Below are 6000 nucleotides of genomic sequence, written 5' to 3'. Positions count from 1 at the left end.
TTCCCCAATTGTTTAGATCTGATTTTATTGTATGAGAAGTGTTTTGTAATTATGTTTATATAGTTTCTGAGTTTATCTTGGTAGGTAGACTCCCAAATACTTTATGTTGTCCATAGTTACTTTATTTTATTTTATTTTTTTGCAAGGCAAATGAGGTTAAGTGGCTTGCCCAAGGCCACACAGCTAGGTAATTATTAAGTGTCTGAGACCGGATTTGAACCCAGGCACTCCTGACTCCAGGGCCTGTGCTTTATCCACTGGGCCACCTAGCCGCCCCCATAGTTACTTTAAATGAAATTTTTCTTTCCAACTCTTGCTGTTGGACTTTGTTGGTCACATATAGAAATGTTGATAATTTATGTTGGTTTATATGCTCTTCTGCTACTTTATTAAAGTTGTTAATTGTTTCAAATAGTTTTTTAGTTTTTTTTTTTTTAGGATTCTCTAAGTATACCATCATATCATCTGCAAAGAGTGAGAATTGTTTCCTCATTGCCTTTTCTAATTCCTTCAATTACTTTGTCTTCACCTATTATTAAAGTTAACATTTCTAATACAATATTGAATTATAGTGGCAATAATAGGCATCTTTGTTTCGCCCATGATCTTATTGGTGTATCTGTATAATAATATATAATTTTTGCTGATGGTTTTAGATAGGTACTAATTATTATCTTTAAGGAAAATTTCACTTATTCCTATGCTCTCTAGGGTTTTTAATAGGAATGGTGCTGTATTTTATCAGAGTTTTTCAGCATCTATTGAAATAATGATATGATTTCTGTTAGTTTTGTTTTGGATCTGGTCAATTATGCTGATTATCTTCTAATATTGAGCCATCCCTGCAAATCTAGTATAAATCCTAACTGATGATAGTGTATTCTTCTTCTTCTTATAACTTGATGTAATCTCTTCACCTAATAATTTTAAATTTTTGCATCAATACTCATTAGGGAGATTGGTCTATAATTTTCTTTGTCTATTTTGGCTAAGTTTAGGTATTAGCACCATGCTGGCATCATAAAAGGAATTTGGCAGGACTCCATCTATTTTTTTTCAAATAATTTTTATAGAATTTGAATTAATTTGGTAGAATTTACCTGTAAATTCATTTGACCCTGGAGATTTTTTTCCTTAGTGAGCTCATTAATGGCATGTTTAATTTCTTTTTCTGAAGTGGGTTTTTTAATATATTTAATTTCCTCTTCTGTTAATCTGGGCAGTTTCTATTTTTGTAAATATTCATCCATTTAACTTAGATTGTCAGATTTATTGGCATAAAGTTGGACAAAATAGTTCAGAATTATTACTTTAATTTCCTCCTCATCAGTAATGAGTTTGCCCTTCTTAATTTTGATACCAGTAATTTGGTTTTCTTATTTCTATTTTTTAAAAACCAAATTAACCAAAGGCTTATCTATTTTATTTTTTCCATAAAATCAGCTCTGTTTTATTAGTTCAATAGTTTTCTTACTTTCAATTTTATTAATTTCTCTTTTCTAATTTGAATTTTAACTGGGGATTTATAATTTGTTTTTTCCTAGCTTTTTTTGTTGCATGCCCAATTCATTGATTTCCTCTTTCTTTATTTTATTCATGTAAACATTTAGAGATATAAAATTTCCCCCAATAATTGTCTTGGTTGCATCCTACAAGTTTTGATATGATGCCTCATCATTGTCATTGTCTTGAATGAAATTGTTGATTATTTTTATGATTTGATGTTTAATCCACTCATTATTTAGCATTAGGTTATTTAGTTCCTAATTAATTTTTAGTCTATCTTTTCATGGCCCTTTATTACATATGATTTTTATTGCATCATGAGCTGAAAAGGATGCATTTAATATTTCTGCTTTTCTGCATTTGATTGTGAGATTTTTATGCCCTAATACATGATCAATTTTTGTGCAGGTGCCATATACTTGTACAGAGAAGAAGGTATATTCCTTTCTCTCCCCATTCAGTTCTTTTCAGCTATTATATCAAACTTTTCTAAAACTCTGTATATTTTTTTTAAGGCTTTTTTTGCAAGGCAAACGGGGTTAAGTGGCTTGCCCAAGGCCACACAGCTAGGTAATTATTAAGTGTCTGAGACCGGATTTGAACCCAGGTACTCCTGACTCCAAGGCCGGTGCTTTATCCACTATGCCACCTAGTCACCCCTTTGTATACTTTCTTAACTTCCTTCTTATTTATTTTGTGGTTGGATTTATCTAATCCTGAGAGATGGAGTTGAGGTCCCTTCCTAATATGGTTTGCTTCCTATATCTTCCTATAGCTCATTTAGATTCTTCTCTAAGAATTTGGATGCTAATACCACTTAGTACTATATGTTTAAAATTGATATTGCTTCATTGCCTATTGTACTTTTTAGGAAGATGTAATTTCCTTCTATATCCCTTTTAATTAGATCTATTTTTACTTTTGTTTTGACTGAGATCAGAATTACTACCCTTACTTTATTTACTTGAGCTGAAGCATAATATATTTTGCTTCAGTCTTTAACCTTTACACTATGTATATCTCTCTGCTTCAAATGTATTTCTTCTAAATAAAATATTCTGAGATTCTGGATTTTTAGTCTATTTTGCTATCTGCTTCCATATTATGAGAAAGTTCATCCCATTCACATTCACATAATAATTACTAACTCTGTATTTCCCTCTGTCTAGTCTATCTTCCATCTGTACTTTTCTCTCTCCTTTCACTATATCCCTCTTCACTAGTGGTGGGTTTTGCTTCTGACTGTTGCCTCCCTCAATCTTCCCTTCTTTCTATCAGCCCCCTTCCCTTTTCTTCTTCCTTTCCCCTTTTACTTTTCTCCTCCCTTATAATCGGCTTCCTTTTCCTCTTTCCTTCTCCTTTCTTCTCCTATTTCCCTGTAGGTAAGAATGAATTATTATTTTTTTTAGTTTTTGCAAGGCAATGGGGTTAAGTGATTTGCCCAAGGCCACACAGCTAGGTAATTATTAAGTGTCTGAGGCCGGATTTGAACTCAGGTACTCTTGACTCCAGGGCCGGTGCTCTATCCTCTGTGCCACCTAGCTACCCTGGTAAGGATGAATTTCTAAACTCAACTGGAAATGTATGTTATTCCCTTTCTGAGTTAAAACTATTGAGAGTTAAGATTTACCAGTGAGAGAGTTTACACTTCCTCTGGCTTCTTTTTCTGTACTGTAATAGGTGTTTTATGCCTCCTGTGTGGTGTTATTTATCCTCTTATGCTACAACAGTCTTCCCCCACTATAATCTTTTATTTCATGTCTTGTAACCATATCTTCTATGTGTACTCCTTTCAACTGTCCCAATAAATATATAATTCTCAAGGATTACAAGCATCATCACATCATAATCAATTTATATTTGCACCCCCTGTCCAAGTACGCTCTCTTAAACTGTTCCAATAGAAATAAAATCCTCAAGAGTTATAAGTTACTCAATTTATACTCACACCCTCTAAGTATGTCCTAAGAGAGATACAATCTAAGAATTACAAGTATTGTCTTCCATCATATCTTCATGGTCCAGCAACTCCAAAGCAAAAGAATATGGCTTTTGCCATTGCCTTATTCTTCCCCTTTGGTAAGAATTTTGTCCTTTTCCACCTTTACTGCGACTTTCTTCCCCTCATGCCATGCCTCTTTCAAGTGGAAATTTGTGTTTTTTCCTCTTTTGTCCTATTGTTATAAATTTGCAAATTCCACATGCATGTTCATTTCTTTTAATCTTGACTAATATTTTTTTCTTTCTGTTTAGATTTTTATGCATCTTTTGACTCTTATATTTGAAGATCAAATTTTCTGTTCAGCTCTGGTTCTTTTTCTCTGATAAATTAGAAAGTCCTCTATTTTGTTGAAAATCCATCTTTTTGGAGCAGTGTGGTAGTACAGTGGATAGAGTACCAGTCCTGGAGTCAGAAAGACCTGAGTTCAAATCAATTCAGACAGTTAATACTTACTTAGCTGTGTGACTTGGGCATTGCCTTGCAAAAACTAAAAAAAAAAAAAAAATCTTTTACTCTGATAGAATATGCTGAATTTTTTAGGGTTGCTAATTCTTGGTTGCAATCCAAGCTCCTTTACCTTCCAGCAGATCATATCCTAGGCCCTCCAATTCTTTAATGTTGACACTGACATATCCTGCGTAATCCTGATTGTGGCTCCCTAATATTTAAAATACTACTTCTTGGCTGCTTGCAATATTTTTTTCCTTTAGCTGATAATTCTGAATTTGGTTACAACATACCTAGGAGTTCTTATTTTGGGATCTCTTTGGGTGATTGATGAATTCTCTCAAGGACCTTTTTTTAATCACTTTGTCCTAGAATATTAGGGCATTTTTTCCTGATAATTTCCTGAAATATTATCTAGGCTTTTTTTTAAATCATGGCTTTCAAGTAGACCAATAATTAATAAATTATCTCTCCAGGATATATTTTCTGGGCTGGTCATTTTTTCCAAGAGGTACTTATATTTTCTTCTATTTTTCTCATCTTTGGTTTTGTTTGATGGAATTTTGGTGTCATTTGTTTTCATTTGCCCAATTCTAATTTTTAGGGTTTTATTTCCTTTTGTTTGCTTTTGTGTTTCCTTTTCCAACTAATCAATTCTACTTCTAAAGGAGTTCTTTTGCTTTTGTTGGACAGTTTTATTTTTAAAGGAGTTGTTTCTATTTTCCACTTGGCCAATTTTACTTTTAAATATATTGTCATTTCTTCTCTCCATGTTTCTTCTTCATCTCTTCTTTTTTTTTTTTAATACTTTTTTAATTCTTCTAAGAGGTCTTTTTAGATTTGACACCAATTCATAATCCCCTTTGAGGCGTCACACGTAGGTATTTTGTCTCTGCTTTCTTCTTTTAATATAATGTTTTTATCTGCCTTATCAGAATCATAGCTTTCTATGGTTAATGCTCTTTTTGTTTTTGTTTTTTTATTTTTTACTCCTTTTGAAAATTGAGCTCTACGGGGCGGCTAGGTGGCGTAGTGGATAAAGCACCAGCCCTGGAGTCAGGAGTACCTGTGTTCAAATCCGGTCTCAGACACTTAATAATTACCTAGCTGTGTGGCCTTGGGCAAGCCACTTAACCCCATTTGCCTTGCAAAAACCTAAAAAAAAAATTGAGCTCTGTTCCTGGGACTCAGATGCTATGATCCCAAGCTTTTCATGCCAGGGGTCAGGAATCTGGTCCCTGACTTACTCTAGTGCATCAGGTCCCTGGGTTAGGGTGGGCCATCCCAGTCCCACCTGCTGTACCAGCCTTCCTAGGCTCAAACTTTGCCTTCTGAGTTGGGTTTGGGGCCCTCTCTGCTGGCTTGCTAAGTTTGGGACCTGAGCTGTGCAGTGGCTAAGAGCCTCCAGCTCTCCTGCTTATCTGGGCCATACTCCCCTTTTACCCATGTGAGACAGTCCTTTCCTGAAGTTCCTCCAAGATATCTTGAGCTGAAAAGTTGCTTTACTTTGTTTTTTTCTTAGGTGGGTTCTGTCTGTCACTTTAGGGTTAGGGTTTAGAGGCTTCATTTAATGTTGTTTTGGGAAAAGCTCTGAGAGCTTCTTAGCTTCCTACCACCATCTTGACTCTACCTCACTCCCACTCTGGCCTGTTCTTTGCCCAAAGTTTCTCTTTCTTTTTACAACCTATTTACAGTTGTCTTCTCTTTGTTCAGTGAGTCTTAGGTCCATACTGGAATGATTGACCTCCTTGACTATTGCAGATTTATTGCACTAGACATTTTTCCCTTAGTCTTAGAAATTGTAAGAGATATAATCAGATGCATTTGTTCTTATTATGTAGATAATAGAAATTATTTTTTGTAGTTAAAATTTTTTTGAAATTAAGAAATATTAAAGGATCCCTTGAACTTGTCTTTTGAACTGCCTTATTTTCCAGAAACCACTGGGCCGCAAAAATATGTAAGAGGCCCTGAATGTGCTTATGACAAAGTCCCTCCTAAGTCATCATAATTTGATGTTTGCATCCAAAACTGGTAGTCACTTG

This window comes from Macrotis lagotis, chromosome 3 (assembly GCF_037893015.1).
Source record: "Macrotis lagotis isolate mMagLag1 chromosome 3, bilby.v1.9.chrom.fasta, whole genome shotgun sequence".
NCBI lineage: Eukaryota > Metazoa > Chordata > Mammalia > Peramelemorphia > Peramelidae > Macrotis > Macrotis lagotis.
This window is presented reverse-complemented; position numbering follows the sequence as displayed.